Source organism: Triturus cristatus, chromosome 8 (assembly GCF_964204655.1).
Source record: "Triturus cristatus chromosome 8, aTriCri1.1, whole genome shotgun sequence".
Lineage (NCBI taxonomy): Eukaryota > Metazoa > Chordata > Amphibia > Caudata > Salamandridae > Triturus > Triturus cristatus.
The window spans coordinates 3,146,116-3,165,850 of NC_140591.1; the positions used below are offsets into that span (position 1 = coordinate 3,146,116).

A 19,735-nucleotide genomic window follows, 5' to 3' on the forward strand; every position below is an offset into this window, starting at 1 on the left:
TCGTTGGAGGTTGGAGCAACGCACATTTGTCTAAAAAATGGACTGCCAGACTTTTGCCTTCACTCAACAGTTCATATCCTAAAAAGAGGACATTTAGGTGGGCTATTTTTGATTGTTTTTAAATTAAATATGTAACCCGGGTGAGCAAACCTCAGAATTATGCGATCTACTCTGTCCAAGTGTTGCATTAATTCATCGTCCGTTAGATAGATATCATCTACATAGGACAACGCCTCCTCATCAAAATTTTGAAGTAACTGCAAAATTACGTCTGTGAACCTAGCGCTGAAAATGCCGTCAAATATCGACTTTCAGGTGCTATGTCATGTCAGAAAAATCCATTTGAGATATCTAGTGTTGTTTTGTATTTCTTCCGCACAATGTTTTTCATTAGTGTGCATTTTGTGGTGCAAATGTGCGAATAGATGTGTTTAAATGTCTGTAGTCTAATACTAGACGGTATGAATTGTCCGGTTTCATTACAGGAAACAAGGGATTATTCATTGCCGAGGTGCAATTTTCTATTACCCCCTGGTATTTAAGTTGTTCAAGAATTTCCCTAATTTGTTTTTTTAGCCATATGTATTATTGGGTACTGTCTCTGGGGTTGAGGAATTCATTTTAATGGGATCCCCTGATGAGGAGACTCGTCATCCCACCCAACATGATTGCGGTATAGTGCAGGAACTAGCGCTAACACCCTCTCCTTGGCGTAAGAATGTTTAATTGATTCTGCAATGGGGTCAGAGAAAGCTGGTAAAATTACATTTTCCCCTTTTGGGCTCTCCATTACGAACTCAGGTGGCCAGTCTTTTTCAGCCAAAAGAATATTGTAACCAAATGGCCGGTTCTCCCAAAAGAGAGCCCTGAAGTTCCTCGGTATGTCCCCCTTCCAACTGGAGCGTTATTTTGTATAAACGATGGGGAACTCTTACCCTGGTATCAGGTGTTTCCATCGGGATATGCTCACTCAGCGCTACTGCCGCCAGATAATCCATCAGGTTCCGGCGAGCTATTGTGACTTCTGCCGCGCTGTCCAGCATCGTCATTGCCCATTCCCCGTTTATAAGCAGAATCCTCAGCAGCAGCCTGGGCATGTCTTATTTTAATCCCAAATACCTTCTTTTGTTGAGGTTTAAGAGTCTTTGATTTGTCTTCTTTTTTAATGATGCAGTCTGATGAGCGTTGTGATTCCTTTGTCGGCTTCACGTGCTCTTCTGATCTGCACTCTGACCATCCACCTCTCTCCGAACGTGTATCGGATGAATCCTGAAAGGAACGAGAGGAACGTGCATCAGTATCCTCATACCTGTCAGGCTTTCTAATGTTATCACGGTTTCTAAAATTATATTTGTCTCAGTGGTTTCCTTTTGAGGAGTCCCACCTGGTGATTGTGTCTTGTTTTTATATTTTTTTGTTTATTATCCCACTTCTTCTTCGAAGAATCGAGGTGCTTGCTTACAGTCAACCTTTTCAGATTGCCCTTAAGTTGTGGTTTCCCAAGTCTGGATCCCAAATTATCTCTACCCTGCATAGCATAGAATTCTTCAATAATTTTAGGCAATTCCTGCTCCTGCTGTGCAGGAGTGAACTCTCTCAGGCGTTGGTGTATAGCCAATGCTGCTGCCTCCCCCTTTATGTTACTTAACATAATTGCTTATACTGTGGAAAAATTGCCCATCATATTTATTCCCAAGTCCAGTGCAGGTGCTGCCTCGTACTCCCCCTGTACCTGTTTCAATACCACAGGCAAAACAGCCAATGAAGGGGTACCATGTGTCCTGATGTAAACTGCAGCGAAGACTGTGCCCCAAATTGACTAGTCTTCCACCGGGGGAGCCATCTCAATTGGATAGCAAATAGTCAATATTCTGTGTTTTTCCTACAGGCCGCTACAGAGAGAAACTGCTTCAAGCTGGCTTGATTTTTGTGCTATCCTGAACATAATTTGCTTCCGACTGGTGGGAATCTTTCCCATAATAGCATTCAGTGTTTGTGGTCTGATACCCGTGGTAGCCAAGTGTGGCTGTCTAACTTGAGCAGTCGATGCCGGGTTAACTGGGAGCGTTCACATTATGAATTGTGTGAGATTTTTGTAAATGTTCATAAAATCTTCATATACTGCTCTTAATTCTCCTGCATCTAAATTAGCTAAATTAGGATGCGGTGTGTAAGCACCTAAGACTGGCCATGTTGCTCCTTCTTTACTGAGCGGACTGAGTCTCACTTTTTCTGTAGTATGTGGGAGTACGCCTTTAAACTAATTTATATGCTCTTGGTAAGAGAGAGGAATTTCTATCTCCACATATGGAATGTATTTATCTGGTGTTTCATCTTCAATGTAAGTGTGAAACAATTGTGTGCGAGCGTCTGTAGCCGTAAATTTAACCCAGGAAGAGAATGCCTCTGTCCTGAATGCTTCCTGTGCCTCAACCACAAAAGTAATGCTTGCGCCCATAGCTGGGAGACCGTAATGTAACAATTTCATAGTAACCGCATGTGTGCAGTTTTCTGTAATGTTTACAGCTCCTTCCCCCTCAACATTCTCTCAGTTTCAGACATTGTTTGAAGAAAAAAAAATGTAGTATTCCTTTCTCTAAAATAAGATCTAAATTGTTTTATGGTGCTCCAAAAACTGTATATAACAACACACGTAACAAATGTATGTTGAGACAGTCCTTGGACTCATTTTGTGGATGTTTCCCGGCCGCAGCTTTAAATTAAACCAACTGTTCCTGTTTTGCCAAACGCCTCTTGTCTTTTGTTTTTTCAAGGAGAATTCATATTCCATCAACATTATGGTGAGCCAAATAGGAGAGATTGGTTCTTCTAGCCCGACTACCCCTGAAGAAAAAGGAACCCACCCGCATGTATTCACATCTGCACAGCAAGGAAGGTGAGCAGACGCCACAGTTGATTGAAAGTTCTGCTGAATCCACGGGGCGGCGGTCCAGCCTGAAGCTGCCATTAGTAGGTAACAGACTACATCTGATCCGTAGTCCCAGCATCTGGCGTATGACAAACTAGGAAGAAGTGTAGAAATTTAACCTGAGCGCAGTACCTCTAACAGAAATCTGACATATTGCCCCCATCATGTGTCCAAACTCAGTAGTTGCAAGGCGGCCTAAGAGGTGATCCCGCAGAGTTCCCATTTCTTCGATAGCCAACAAGCTAGGAAAGCTGAAGGTTGTTTGTCGCTTGGATCGTTGGGCATAACACAGTCAGTACGCTTGTCCCCTGGCTGTGATATAAAAGGTGCGCATAGGCCCTGGGTGTGATATAGGGCCAACACCTCAATCTTATTTTTTAGTCTAAAGGGTTTTCTCAGTGCTGTTAAATTCTTAACACTGGTAGTATCTGAAAGAAGTGAGAGGTGCTATTCGCTTGGACCACTGGGCGTGACACAGCCAGTATGCATGACCCCTGTGTGTGATAAAGAGTGTAATTCGGACGTTAGAGAAAATTTGTATCTCGGAGATTAGCTTGGGCCAAGGAGGGCCTGTGGTTGTCAAGTTGTTTCTTCTTCTCCTTGTAAATTGCTGCTATCTTTGTCCCAGAGCTGATATTGACATACTGTTGGGCTCAATTAGTACCGTGTGTACCGCGTATTCTCCCCTCGTCATCGGGCTGCATGTGCTAGGAGCGGGCTAAGGTTCTTTTTGACAAAGTCACCATTTCTTTTCTGTCAGTTTTTTACTGCTCTCTCTTTTTCGTTAATTCAGTGTTCAAATGTTACATTCTCGGTGTTTTGGATATTCTTGATGTGGTGCTAATCAATCAATCAATCAGGAAATTTGTAGAGCTCACTACTCACCCGGGAGGTTCTCAAGGCGCTGGGGGGGAGGAGGGTGCTGCTACTGCTCGAATAGCCAGGTCTTGAGTAGCCTCCTGAAGGTTAGTAGGTTTTGGGTCTGCCGTAGGAGGATGGGGAGGGTGTTCCAGGTCTTGGCGGTGAGGTAGGAGAACAATCTGCCACCGAAGGTCGCTCTTTGGATGCGGGGGACGGTAGCGAGGGTGCGGTCGGCGGAGCGGAGTTGGCGGTTCGGATGTAGAAGGAGAGTCGTCTGCTGAGGTATGCTGGTCCGGTGTCGTGGAGTGCTTTGTGTGCGTGGGTGAGGAGCTTGAAGGTGATCCTCTTGTTGATGGGCAGCCAGTGCAGGTCTCTCAGGTGGGGTGTGATGTGGCTGTGTCGAGGGATAACGAGGATCAGGCTGGCGGAGGCGTTTTGTATGCGTTGTAGTCGTTTCAGGATCAAGGCATGCCATAAATCAATTACAGTAAACCAGCCTGCCTTCCATGGTATCCGGTACAGAATCACAGCTGGGTTGGGCACTACAGGGCAACATGGTACAACAATCTTGTTTATTTTCCTCAGGTCTTGCACCACCCTATATTTCCCGTTTGGTTTCTTAATGCCAATTATGGGTGAGTTACATGGACTGCTCATTATTTCTTTTATAATGCCTTGCTTCACTAGTCGATCAATTTCTGCTGCAACCCTTACTTTAATTTCGGGGTGGGCGAAATCTGCGTAGTCGCGCTACGCAAAGCTCTGCGAAACTGTAAAAAATCTCCACGAACACGCAGAAATTCCGCGAACACGCGGAATTGCTTGTTCGCGGTGCTTTTTTCCTGTTCGCGAATGCTGTTTGCATGCTCGGTGGAAAATGTCTCACGAACACACATTTTGAGAACCCGAACAAGCAAAAAATTCCGCGAAGCCGCGGAACGCAGAATTTTGTGCAATTCCGCGTTCTCCGCAGAACGCGAAATTACCCGAATTCCGCAAGCGGAACGGAATTTACCACCCAGGCTTAATTTCAGGACTAATTTTGTATTGTCGAGTAGTTGGGTAAATGGCACCTTCTTTCACCGCCACTTTCACAGGATCTACATTTGCCATTAATCCTATTTCTTTTCTAGTAAAATCCCATACTTCAGGAATTACTGTTAGTTTGACCTCATCTGGTAACTCACCTTTTGTCATCAGAGAATACATTTCGCCTACCTCCATTCCTTGTTTGGCTAACATGAATTTGTAGACTCCGTCTTCATCTAGGGTCTGAATTGCAACACCATGTGGTGTGCAAAATATCGTGCAATTTATTTTACACAATAAATCTCTTCCGAGCAAGTTTACTGGACTAGAGTCGCACAGTACAAATTTGTGCATCTCTCTGAAATTACTAATTCGCACCTCCATGGGTTCTGTGATTGGAGTTCTAATCTGTTTGTTTGAAACACCTACTACTTGGATTGCTTCACCCGAGAGGGGTAGGTTTGGAATGTTTGCTGTTCTGACAGTGGAACGGGTAGCACCAGTGACTAACAGGAAGGTGATATCGTTTCCTTCTACTTTACCCTCAATATATGGACCTGACTGATCTACCGTTAGGGATGCGCCAAGTACACACTCCCCTTCCTCCCCCCTCAGGCACCGTCATTGTAGATCATAGTCAAGGTATGGATCCTGCAAAAGAAACTGTGATGTTACAAAAATGTTCTTACCACTTCCTTCTGGAAATCCGATGTCCACACTGTACGTGGCTTGACTCACAAAATTTGGCTTAGGGGCAGGAGGCTATTGGCTCTGTAGATTTACAACCTGTTGCGGTTGATTCATTAACACCTCATTCTGCGTCTGTCGATTTAAATTTTGATTTGGGCCATTATTATTCTGTATATTTTTACACTCGTTTTTCCAATACCCCAATTTTCGGCACCCGTGACAGGGAAACTTTTTCTTTGCCTCGTCTCTATTCTACCTTCCTCTTGGTTTACCCCCACTATTATCACCCTGGCCTTGCCCCTTTCCTTGATTTCCTGACTGATTGTTTAACTGGAGTTCTTGCTGGTCTGCTAATTTTACTTGAGCCCACATTACCTTTTCTTCTAAAGTCCTTCGTCTGTTATCGATTTCATCGCCACAGTACTTGGCGTATTTGAGGATCTCGCCTATGGGCTTCGATTGCCAGCACAGCATGTGCTGCTTAATCATTTGGGATATCTCTAGCATTAGTCCTGACACAAACCTGTACACAAAGTGGGTCATGTCTTTATCTCCAATACTCTCAAAGCCACTATACCAGTAAAAGGTGTTCATAGTATGCATGTACAGACTCGTCTTTCTCCTGGGTTGTTCTGTCTATTTTTACCCAATCAGTTTCTTTTGGGGGAATTTTCCCTTTCAGGAAAGTGATCACCTGGTGATACTTTTTCATTACGTCTTCTGACGGGGCTCCTGTCTTTGCATTCCTTGGGTACTCATCACTAGGCCAATCTATGGTAATTTTTTATTCTGTCCACAAATCAGCAGGTACCACTATGTCAAACAGACTATCCAGATCTTTCAGCAAAACCTTGGAAACCTTCACAAACCTTTCAACTTGCCTGTACCATTCCACTGGTTTTTCTCTCAATTTTGGAAAATCATTATTAAAAGTCAAAATATCCTGTCGGGTCCATGGGACATGTACATATCCTCCTCCTGGTACCTCCCTCATCGGACACAATCTCTCAACCTTTTCTGTTTCTCTCATTGAATATTCGGATCTCGTTCGATTTGCCTGTGCTTCTTCTTTTTTCGTTGTCCACCTAGTTTTCCATTTGTCTAGATCTCCCCATTTTTGCAATAAAAATAAGAACTCTCTGATCTGTAATTTTCTTCCTGACACATTCATGTTTTCCAAATCTTTAGACGAAAATTCTGCTTTTTTATGGTTTCTGCAACACGTTGGACTTCCCTATGTCAATTCCGATTTCAGATGCCAAGTTTGCCAATTTCTCATTAAATATTTTTGTATTTCGGGTAATGCTTCTGCAAATGAACAGTAACTCTTCCTCCCTATATGGTTTAACCTATCTAAACGCACATTTCCAGTTATCATCTCTTCCAATTCCACTCGTAATTTGAAAATGTCTAAGATTTTCAGCTGGGATTTCGGCTTCTCTATTTATTGTGCCCATCTTTCTATTTCTTCTGGGGTTACTATTGTGGCACTTTTCGTCCCTGTGGATGTCTCCATTCGCACTTCCTTTGAACACCCTGGGGTAACTCCTCTAGGTGTGTCATTTATCTGCCCTCTTATTGGCAAGTCCATTAGTGAAATTACTGATTCACATTCACTAGCTTGATCATCAATTATTATATTTTCTTTTCTAGGTTCAATGATTGGAGTAGTCATGACAGGTATTTTAGGACAGTTCGGCTTTTCCCCATATAATGGGACTACAGGACCTATAGTTACTGGTATCGTTCGTGCTTCAGGGCGTGTACTTAACTGAGTTATTTTCTGTACCAATTCACTTCTATTCTTATTCATCGCTTCCCTTTCTTTTTCCTGAAGTACTCTCTCCATTGTGGTTTCATGAATAACCTGTGGAACAAATGGTGTTTCCAATATCGGGGCACTCTGGGAAATTCTATTTGGACCCTCTTGATGAGTCGGAGGATTTTTCATTAAAAGGTCTTCTAAATAATCATCTTCTAAATCTCCGCTACCTGCCATCGTTAAATGTTTTGTTTTCTCTGAGAATTTGCCTCCAGCCTGTTCCTCTGTCATTAACACAGGATATAAGCCTTCCGCCACCATGGTCTGTCTCCAATGTTTCATTTGACTATCTCCAGTCTCTCGGGCAAATTTTGGATGATATTTACTCAGACTCCTGTTACTTCGTGGTCTATCACTCTCAAATGCTTCTGTCTCCCACTCTTCTAGGGCTTCGTACTGGGTCAATCTAGGTCTGGATTCTAGTTCATTCATTCGAGACCGTAAATTGTGCAAAATTCTCCCATTAAAGGTTCCGAACTCAGGAAATGCTAATATTCCATCATCTTTTGTATATTCTACCCAATTTTCTAACCATACACAGGTATGGTAGCCTCTTTCTTCCATCATGTATGATGCAGGTGTTTTTGGGGGAGGGATAAGAATTCCCTCTCTGGTCTTAATGGGTTTATCCTTCTTAAAATAATTTTACATTTTCTGCATAAATGACATTTTTATCTTTTCTCCGTACATTGCGTGCCTGTGCTGGGTAAGATACTGTTCGTAAGCAAAACATACAAATCTTCTATCTTGTCGGGTGCCTATTAATGTCGGATCGTACACGCAAACTCTGCTATCTATTATTATTCTTGGGACTTCTATTTTTATGACCAATCAGGTGTTCGCTTTTATTCTAATGATTCTCCAATACCAGTGCGTTTTCAATTCTGGCGACCAACCAACTTTTGCTCTGCTTATTCTTTTAACCAATACTTGTGCGGCTTTTCTGTGACATCAGTATCACTCCTTACTACTGACCCCTCCTTTACAAGTTCGCATCAACTACACGCCCGCTGTCTCAACCAATCCTAGCACGGCTCTCAGTGACGTCAGTGGAACACCCGCAACTGACCCCTCCTTCACAAGGTAATGCGAAAAACGTATTTTCTCACAATTTTACACAAATGTAATTAATTAACAACGTAGAACATTCGCTACTGTGTCCGATCCGCTAAATTTAAAGAATAGTCAATTTCCTCCACTGCGAGTAAAACCCTTCCGCTTACTCTTCGCCCACTATGAATAAAACATTTTTGCTTACTCTTCACACACTACAAGTAAAACCTTTCCGCTTACTCTTCACACAAGCATCAGAGAACCTGCTACTCCTTCAGTATTTCCCTTTCTAGGTGATATAAGAACACAGTTTCACCAGCGAACTCCTTGCTACCAATTATTCTCACTTTCACACAAAGAAAATAATCCCTAACTCAGTGCTTCCAGTCCTGCGTAACTTTCAGCACCTTCCTGATCCAGACAAGTAACCTCACTGCAGTGTGGCTTCCATTCGCCACCCGCTATTCAATATTCCCGGGAATTTCCAGACAACATAAAACAATACATAACGGGTTTAGTTAAAACATAAATCAATAATTCAATTCACAAATTCCTACCTGTCTAACTAGAATTAACCATTCCTCTGCTACCAAGCAATACTGATGGAGCGGAGTTTACCAGCTCAAGATTCGTACTCACTACAATTCTCACCTGGGCCCATACACATTCAGACAATGAGCTAGTAAATATCCACTGCGATCAGTGTTAATATACCTTAGTGAATTATTCTAACTCACCAATTTTTACCAACCCTAATCTGCTCGGGTATAATTTCCTCTGGTCAATGGATGCAATTTGTAGTTAGAATAGGCAAGAATTAACATTACTGTATTTCAAATGACCACAGACTCGAAAGAGATTTAAAAGTTTATCTGATCAAAATTATTTGTGAGTCAATATCAAATACACGTTAATACACCAATTTCTCATGAGGAAAGGAAACTACAGTTAACTCAATATCCAATTCACAGTTCGAAATCTTGTGATGACAGTACCTGAAGGGGACAAACAGAGAGCAGTACATGGACATACTACACAGAATTATAGCTACCCTGAATGGTGTGAGGACCTGGACATCAGTGGGTCAAATATTCAGGAAAGTTTCAGGACAGGATAGGTGACCTCTTCTAGTGCAACGCCAGCATCACACCCCTCTCTGGTACTACTCTCTCCGGCTCGGGCTCGTCCGGAAACCCCTTCCTGGATGTGCCTCCTCGGTTCTGATTCCGCGATTTTCCCTAGTGTTGGATTCTTCAATCAGCTCATGAACAGCATCTCAGCATGCTCGAGCGGCATCTCTGCATAGTGGTGTGTCTAACTAACTAACCTACCTCTGTTATACTATTCTTGTGTATGATCCACCCCCAAATGTTTCAATATCGTGAAAACCTCCAAATTCTGATTGGGCCAGGCAGTGGGGAGAGGACATCACACCATATCAAGTATAATATTTTTTCTAAATTCTTTGTCTAATATCCCGCCCCTTAATTTTACTTTCCCAAACTTTATTCCCACCTGCATTTCATGTGTGGTACTCAGTCACCCTCCAAGGCCCAAATACGAACTAATAATAAAGTCAAAGAAATACATGTTAGAATACGAAAATAAATGAATTCACTGCATACCACTTATTTCAACTCTAATTCTGTTTACTTAATTGTATCTTTTGCATTAGTAGCTTAGTAAAACTTGCAAGATTAGTTCCAGCATAGCATGCAGGTTAACGTGTGAGTTTCAAGCGGCCATATTAAAAGCTATTGCGCAGCTGCAAAGCTCCCCCCAAGCAAAAGAAGACGTCATACTACGTAGATGCAGTAGATGCATGCGCAGTAGAAATCCAGCGTTTTCGTCTTCCATTTTAATGACACTCGGGTTATTGGTTAGTAATACACCTAGGCAAGCATCCCCTGATACAGTATAACAAATGTAGTGCAATATTAGGATTCACAAACATGTCGATTACATTATTACATGTTATTCGAGAGGATTGCATACGAGCAAGTTTATTTTATACAAAACTTTGCTCCATCACCCTCCTTTCCACCAGTCCAAGGCAGCCACCGACGTGAGCCACAGCGCCCTCCGCGTCCTCTGCACTTCTGCCAAGATCACCCTCACCGCTGCCATGAAACTCCGCAAAACATCCGCGGTACAAGCCTCCAGCCAGTGAGTGTTTGAAGAAAGCAAATGTTTGGTGAGTAAGGGTTTGTGAAGTTGTTTAATTCTTTCTATTCATCAGGCAGCAAGGGGCAATCAGCCCCTTGCTGCCTGTCTCAGTCAGGCGCCATCTTTTCTCCCATGTTGGATATTTCAAATGTTTTTTTTCTGCCAAAATTTAGCAACGTTACAGACTCATGGATTTCTCCAGTATGAAAATACGTAGCACATGCCAAGTAATATCAGCCTAGTCTGCCATAGGTACAGAACACCAGTACTAAGCGGCATGCGCCTTGGTACATGGTGTGATGTTGAATGGTAAATTTCAACCACAGAAAACACTAACACAATTATTAGGGGATTGCACAGTGTAGTTGACTGAACTGAAAGCTTTAATTCTGGAACTTGAAAATACTGAACATGAATTGCCCACACTGATAGTGTGTGATTCGTATTAATGTGCCCAGTTTTATAATGGCAATTTGCACTATTGGTGCCAAAATGGTTTCAGAGATTCGAAGGGTAATGATATAAAGCTATAAATCTCAGTTCAGACTGCTACAGTTGCTGCAGTTACTCTTTCTCACACAAGGGTAGATCAAGACATCTTGGCTGCCATCAGTGTGACACCCTCCGGCACGCCACTTCCAAAAACGTTTCCAGCTAAATGTATCTATTTTCTAAGTGAACAAAATGTTTCCTTTGCTACTATTCCAGGGGTGGGAGAATAACAACCGCAGGCTAAACTTACTGATATCAGCCCATGCTGGTGTGGCGGCCACTATTTCCTTACTACAGAAATATGGAGGCCGACTCAGGGCACCACCTTAAAAAAATTGTAAAATATATATGTAAATGAGCTAAAATGGACAAAGGTGGTGCCAACCTAAACCCAAGGGCCATGCGGGGGGCTGGGAGGGGGAGTAGTCCCAAAGGGCCTTTCCCTGGCCACAAAAATGTTAAATAATGCCATTTTTGTTGTGGGAGTGTACAAAGCCAAACAGGATCTGCATGTTGCATTTACAAGCACAGAGTTCTATTTCTCAAACAGAAGGAGTGAAAGGAGATTCAAGTTCACAAATTAAAAAATGTAGGTAATCAAGGAATGGTTTGTGTGGTGAGGTTCGAGTTATGGTCAGCTCAGTTGAATATAACAGGCCAATGTGCTTTTTGTATGGGTTATATAATAACAATTTACACATTTTAATTTTTGGGGGGGAGATTTCAGAGGTTTTTAAGTCTTGTCTTCCAGACAGCGCTTAGCTGTCTGGATGCTGAAGGCCTCTTATAGATCATACCAAAACCATATAGAGACTTAGAGCCTGTCCCTTGGTTACCATTGGTTGTTTATGGTGCCACTCTTATTTACTTGCTCCTTATTCCATGGCATTCCTTCATCTAATTGTGTTTGTCCATCCCCTGGAATACAGCCTCTTTACCATTCTATTATTGTCTAACTTGTATCCTTCCACTGCTCACATTTAGGGAACTACTGTTTGAGAGTGCACCTGTATTCTAGCTCTCTTCCTTGCATGTGGCTTCTCCTAAAAACACCTGTCCCCCTCCTGTTCCATGTTGCTCCCTCACCCCCCCCCCCCCCCCCCCACCTACTAAGCTCGTTCATTGCTTTCCCTTCCTCTCCATGGCTTTTTTCCCCAAGGTGTTCAGCCTCAAGCACTTTAGTTCCTCCCTCCATCCATCCACTCCTTGTTTCCCCACAATTCATCCCTCAGGGTCCTTTTAAAAAGCATTTTTTGTGAATGAATGCCGGTGTAAGCATACTACTAAGAGCAAACTAATTTGAAATAAGTTGCATAATGTCTTTGTGTATTTGTGTGTGTTAATTGTTTTTGTGTTTTTGTGAAGCACGTTTTGTAACTATCTATCAAAGTGGGCGGCATTTCATGTATCCATAGTATAAACAATGTTAGCCTAAGACAATGTTTATTTATTACACATTTAAGGTCGGACTTAAAGTAACTATTATAATGAAGCAACAACAAATCAGTGAAAAATGCACCTTTTCATTTTTTGTTTCTTGAAAATGACGGGAATTCGGCGCACGCTTTATTGTGAAACAGCTCTTGAGCCCGGCCACTAGTTTCTCTCCTCTATTTGAACATGAACGGGTCATCATATGCCATAGGTGCCAAGGTTCAAGATTTCTTGTGTGTGACATTTTCATAACTTCAGTGTAATTATGAGTGACAGTCAAGGGCTATGAGTAACACTTTCTCGTGAACAGTAGAATATCACCCAGACATTGGGCCCGATTACGATCTCGTTAGGAAGGGCTCCTAACGTGATCCACAACGAGCGAATCCGATTCGGAACCGCTGTTTCCGTACGAATTGTCCCCCCTTCCGAATGACCAAGTATGATGCGAATATCTCGTCTGCGTCAACCGAATCGTTTCTGAACCCGATCCTGTCCGTACGACTCATTCGTAGCCGAGTCGTACTGCGCAATGGAGCTGGCTTTCGAACGAGCGAGTACGATGCACGATTTGGACAGCCATATCGACTCGGTTTTGCTGCAACGAAACGGCTGTCGGAATTGGACTTCGGGGGACTATAGCAGACACCCCCTTCACCCAGGGAACTCCGAATCGATCCCGTGGGGGTACCTATGGGTCCCCCCTTTCCACCATGCACAGTGTGACAGGCACCAAGAGGTGCATGCCACAGGGTGCAGGCTTTTCCCCACCCACCCCTTTTTGCTATGGGAGCCTGTGTACTCGTACGGTATACAGGCTCCCATAGAGTTCAATGGGAGTGTGAGCGAACCAAGTCCGTCACTATACAGATGCATCGGAATCGGTTGCTCAGACTCCCAGAGCACGATTCGCTAGGAAAGCCCTCTGGATCCAAGTCATACGGAGGGCTTTCCTAGCGAGATCATAATCAGTCCCTTAGTAGTAGCATGGCACAGCCTAGGTCAGCACCTGTTACCAGGCGGGGTGGAAGAGAAACAATATATTTAACAGAGATCCCCAGCCTTAGCCACCCTGCACCTCCCTGGCTGTCAAGCAACCAAATGAATGCATTATCATATCATGATCAATTGACATAGTCTGTCCAGACTCTCTTCCACGTGGTACCCGAGGCAGGCCGACTACAGGATGTGAGAGGGGACCCAGCAGAGATCTTCCCTCCAATTAGGCCCCTCTTTTACTGCTCTTAAGACTGACCCACGTTTTGTCATTTGTTTAGTAGCTTCGGTTTGCAGCTGGACATCCACTCCTGTTTGATACTATGGTTTGAACAGGAGGTACTTTTTACATTAATTCTCCGGGTGTGTGGTTTTGCAAATTTGTTTGGCTTGGATATGAATGTCTGTGATAGCAGAATATTTCCACGACGTAATCTATTGACGTATCATTCTGCAGTAGCACCATCTTCTTGCCTTTGAAAAACAGTACTGCAGAGCTCATCTTTTATGCATCTGTCCCGGCAAAGTGAGAAACTACATTTCAGGACACGGTTCTTTTGTGTGACAATCTCAGGCATTACAGTAATGCAAGAAAATTGAGTTATTCTAAGGTGAGATGCCTGGCACTTAGCAGGGCTGATATGCGCATGTTTGTGTAGTCAGTGCCTAATATGGGAAAAGCAATTGCAGGGGCCAAAAGCTTTCGCTAGGAGCCGCTACTGTGACTGTAGAATGCGGGGAGGCAGAGGTTGCCCAATAACTTGTGCCTCGTTTGTCTGGACCTGGTGCCACCTATTTCTTCCACCATGCCACTCCTCCTGTTTCTTTACTTCACTCTTGCAGGTTATGTTTCATTCCTGCTTTGTCCCCCGTCACAGGTTTCTTCTCTTCTTCTTTCTTGTTTTCTCGCCCCCCCCCCCTCTTGCCCAGCATGACACAGTGGTGCCATTTTTAGCATGAATCACCGAACAGCACAGGTCATACCCTGTATGACCACACTCAACAGATGTAAGAAGTCGAGCATGATCAACTCAGCAGTGAGGAGATTACCACCCCGGATGGATGTGTCTGACCATGCCTCACTGGACACTGGGTCTGACACTATATGGAGAAGGCCAAGCATGCTTGACACAGCATTGAGGAAGTTCAGGCATTAGACGGAAGAGGCTGAGCATGCTTGACTCAGTATTGAGGAGGTTCCAGAATTAGATGGAAGAGGTTGACCATGTTCGACTCAGCATTGAGGAGTTCAGGCATTAGAAGGAAGAGGATGATTACGCTTGACTCAGCATTGAGGAAGTTCAGGCATTAGATGGAAGAGGATGATTACGCTTGACACAGCATTGAGGTAGTTCAGGCATTAGATGGAAGAGGATGATTATGCTAGACCTAGCATTGAGAGGGATCAGGCATTAGAAGGAAGAAGCTGAGCATGCTTGACTCAGCATTGAGGAGGTTCTGGGATTCGATGGAAGAGGATGAGCACGCTTGACCCAGCATTGAGGAGGCTCTAGCATTAGGTGGAAGAGGCTGAGCTTGCTTGACTCAGCATTCAGGAAGCTCTGACATTAGGGGGAAGAAGCTGAGCACACTTGACTCAGAATTGAGGAGGTTCTGGCATTAGAAGGCAGAGGCTTGCTTGACTCCGCATGGATGTGTCTGACCTCGCCTCACTGGACCTGACACTATATGAAGAAGACCAAGCATGCTTGACTCAGCATTGAGGAATTCAGACATTAGATGGAAGAGGATGATTATGCTTGACTCAGCATTGAGGGGGATCAGGCATGATCAACTCAGCATTGAGGAGATTACAACCCCGTATGGATGTGTCTGACCACGCCTCACTGGACACTGGGTCTGACACTATAGAATATAGAATCCTCCTGAGGCGGAAGCCGGGAGAAGTTGATAGCGTTTTTAAAACTAATGACAAAATCTTGTGATATTGATTTTTAAATTACCTGTTCTTGGGCACATAGCACAGCTAGTCGAGCACCTTGCACAGCCAAACTATCGCTCTTGCGGTGTGAGGGTCTGTTGTGTATCTTTGCCGCCATTCCCCGACCCAGCTGACACGCCCACTCGCCCTGGCCACACCCCCCCTCAACACCCTTCCACTTCCATAAAGGATGTGCATCTATCGGAAGCGAAGCGGACGAGCGCAGCGGGCGCGACGATTGCGCGCCGAAGGCACGCTTAAGGCAAGCTCGTCTGTGCTCGTCCGTGCCGAGTTCGGGCCAGGGGCCACCCCCTCTGGCTCCGCTGAACCATCCATCGCTCAAACTCCTACAGTACGGAAATACACTTCCGACCAGCTTCGAAATCTCAGGTCTTCGGCAACCTGGCCACATCTTACACCTTGTCTACAGTATAGAAATCCTATGATAGGTCCTCACAAGTGCCCAAATTGCACTATTTCTACCCCCCGAGCTAACCCCCCCATCGAAGTCTCAGCGGCACTTATTAATGCACGTTCTGTGCCGAAACACAAAATGGAAATCGCAGATTTTATTGAGTCACACAACTTAGACCTCCTGTTCATCACCGAGACTTGGGGCGATGACTCTTCAGGCCCAGATTTCAGAACTGCCACCCCTGATAATTATTGTGTTTATAGATTAGATAGAATAAGAAAAAAGGGGGGAGGGCTAGCTGTTATTTACCGGGATCATTTCAAAGCTAAATTTACTGATCTCAAACAGAATGACTGTGAGGCTGTGTTATTTTCCATCTGTCTCTCTGACAACCAATCATTTGTAGGCATTTTACTTTATCGCCCGCCGGGGGTCAGAGCCAATTTCCTCAACAATCTTAACAACCTAATCGAGGCCACAGCTGGAGCTCCTCACTTTACCATACTGGGAGATTTCAACTTCCATCTTGAGTCCTGCTCTGACCATGATACTTCGATGCTAATCAATGATCTAGCAGCAACCGACTTCCAGCAAATTGTCTACCAGGCTACCCATAAAGCTGGACATACCTTGGATGGTATATTCACCACCAACCCACTTATTAGGGCTGCAGACGTGATCCCCCTTATCTGGACAGACCATTCAGCAGTCTGCTTTTCCATCAAACTTAAATCCACTTCTCATTTGACCGGTTCACCTTCTCTCATTACCTTCAGAGACTGGAAAAATATCAACACAGCTCACCTTACTTCCATGCTGAATGACAGCCTCAGCATTACTGAACAGGATCCACTTTTAGCCTCCACTAACTATCTAAACAGTTTAAACGCAGCATGCCAAGCGTTAGCACCAGTAAAAACCTCCCATCGTAGCAGACAGCTCCCATCAGCTCCTTGGTTCACAGAACCCCTTCGCCTTCACAGACAATATTGCAGAAATTTGGAAAGACTTTGGCGCCGTCACTATAATCTTACGGACAAAGTCCTTTATAAAAACGGCCTTCTCAAGTACAAGCATTCCATTGTCTCTGCAAAGAGCGACTACTATACTTCCCAAATCAATCAGGCAAAAAACTCTGCTAAACAACTGTTTCAGGTAGTCACTCAACTGTCTAATCCCCCCACTCCGCGCCCTGTTGTTTCTCAAACCCTCTGTAACGCTGTTGCAGAGTTTTTTGAAGACAAGGTTATTTCTATTTTTTCAGCATTTACCCACTCGGCTTCCAGTACTACCACGAATCAACGTCACCCTACTAATACTCCTATTTTTTCTAATTTTGAAGCAACTACTGAGGAACAAATTAGACGCCTAATCTTCAGCACAAAATCAGGTTCACCCCTAGACCCGTGCCCCCCGGCCACTCTTAATCTCATCCCAGATGCCATCTCCCCTGCACTGACCAACATCTGCAATGCCATGTTTAGCACGGGTACCTACCCCTCAGTATGGAAGGAGGCTATTATTAAGCCTCTACTAAAAAAAACCACGCTTGATCCCCTCCTCCCAGCCAGCTATCGGCCCATAGCATGTCTCCCTTTCCCTGCAAAGATATTTGAGAAAACCATGAACATTCAACTCTCTAAATTTATAGAAAACAACAACCTACTGGATGAAACCCAATTTGGGTTTAGACAGGGGCATGGAACCGAAACTGCCTTACTAAAAGCGGCAGACGAAATAAGGAGGACATTAGATAGGGGTGGAGCGGCAGTACTAATACTGCTGGATCTCTCCGCAGCCTTTGACACGGTCGATCATGTCACCTTGATCGACCGTGTCTCAGCATTGGGTATTCACGATAAGGCTAGAGAGCTTCTTGCCTCCTTCTTAACTGACCGCCCACAGACAGTAAGAATGGGCCATTTTTCCTCCCTTACCTTCACCCTTCCTTGCGGAGTACCGCAGGGATCCTCGCTAAGTCCGACGCTGTTTAACATTTATGTGGCGGACTTGGCGAGGGTGATAAAAACCTATGGCATTGCCCTTACGACCATTGCCGACGACACTCAACTGGTGTTATCTGTCCACAACGATGGGGCAGCAGTAGCTGCCAACTTTCAAGAAGGAATGCTGGCAATAAGTTCCTGGATATCATCAAACTGTCTCAAACTTAACTCTGATAAAACAGAGTTGATGACATTCGGGAAACTGGAACCTAATTGGTCCCCTACATGGTGGCCAACGAAAATGGGAGCTCCACCAGTACCTGTCACCAAGGTCCGCAATCTTGGAGTCACGTTTGATAACAAAATGACCTTCCAGCATCATGTTAATTCTGTGGTCTCCACATCATTTTTCATCTTGAAAAGGATCAAAAAGCTACTACCCTACCTTCCCACCTCAGCTGGTGAAACCTTAATTAGCATGTTGGTCTTCTCAAAAACAGACTACTGCAATGCCCTGTTTTTGACCGCCCAGGAAAAAGTCCTCAACAGGCTGCAGTTAGTCCAGAACGCATCAGCCAGAATTTTACTGGGCATCCCTAAATTATCTTCAGTCTCTCATTACATTCAACAACTGCTTTGGCTCCCTGTTAAGAGCCGCACAAAGTTTAAGGCACTGTGCATCGCCTATAAATCTATTAATTACCTAGGCCCACAGTTCCTTAAAGACGCCCTTTGCCCACTTGATAACTCAAGAACGCTTCGCTCCTCCTCTGCCCATCTGCTCAAGGTTCCGCGAACCAGAAGAGCTAACTGGGGTGACAGATGTTTTACGATTTCCACTGCTAAACTCTGGAACACTCTCCCCCTCCACATCAAAACGGCTCCCACACTTCTTATTTTTAGGAAGAAATTAAAAACCTGGCTTTTCTCACGTTAATTCTCTGCCACAGCATTATTCTGTAGTTTGAGCGCCGAGACACCTCCGGGTATTTGCGCGCTATAAAAAACGCAAGAAACATAAACATAAACAAACATAAACTATATGGAGAAGGCCAAGCATGCTTGACACAGCATTGAGGAAGTTCAGGCATTAGATGGCAGAGGATGATTATGCTTGACTCAGCATTGAGAGGGATCAGGCATTAGAAGGAAGATGCTGAGCAGGCTTGACTCAGCATTGAAGAGGTTCTGGGATTCGATGGAAGAGGCTGAGCTTGCTTGACTCAGCATTGAGGAGGCTCTGGCATTAGGTGGAAGAGGCTGAGCACGCTTGACTCAGAATTGAGGAGTTCGGACATCAGAAGGAAGAGGCTGAGCATGCTTAACTCAGCATTGAGGAGGTTCAGGCATTAAAAGGAAGAGGTTGAGCATGCTTGACTCAGCATTGAGGAATTTCAGGCATTAGATGGAAGAGGATGATTACGGTTGACTCAGTATTGAGAGGGCTCAGGCATTAGACGGAAGAGGTTGAGCATGCTTGACTCAGTATTGAGGAGGTTCTGGGATTCGATGGAAGATGATGAACATGCTTGACTCAGCATTGAGGAGGTGCTGGCATTAGAAGGAGGAAGCTTGCTTAACTCAGCATTAAGGAGGGTCAGACATTAGATGGAAGAGGTTGTGCATGCTTGACTCAGCATTGAGAAGGCTCTGGCATTAAATGGAAGAGGCTGGGCATGCTTGACTCACATTGAGGAGGTTCAGGCATTAGATGGAAGAGTCTGAGCCTGCTTGACTCAGCATTGAGGAGGTCCTGGCAGTGGATGAAAGAGGCTGAGCATGCTTGACTCAGCCTTGAGAAAGTACAGGCATTAGATGGAAGAGGATGATTACGCTTGACTCAGCATTGAGGGGGTTAAGGAATTAAAAGGAAGAGGCTAAGCATGCTTGACTCAGCATTGAGGAGGTTCTGGGATTTGATGGAAGAGGATGAACACACTTGACTAAGCATTGAGGAGGT

The 19,735-nt window shown here is 44.3% G+C and overlaps 1 protein-coding gene and 1 pseudogene across 1 annotated transcript in view; one reads left to right on the plus strand and one right to left on the minus strand.

Annotated features, from left to right (window-relative positions):
* The window catches only part of LOC146799818 (uncharacterized), a 52,902-nt pseudogene extending 51,629 nt beyond the window's left edge, over positions 1-1,273 (plus strand).
* The window catches only part of VTCN1 (V-set domain containing T cell activation inhibitor 1), a 267,404-nt gene that overhangs the window by 59,493 nt on the left and 188,176 nt on the right, over positions 1-19,735 (minus strand). The gene's annotated exons all lie outside the window — the stretch shown is intronic.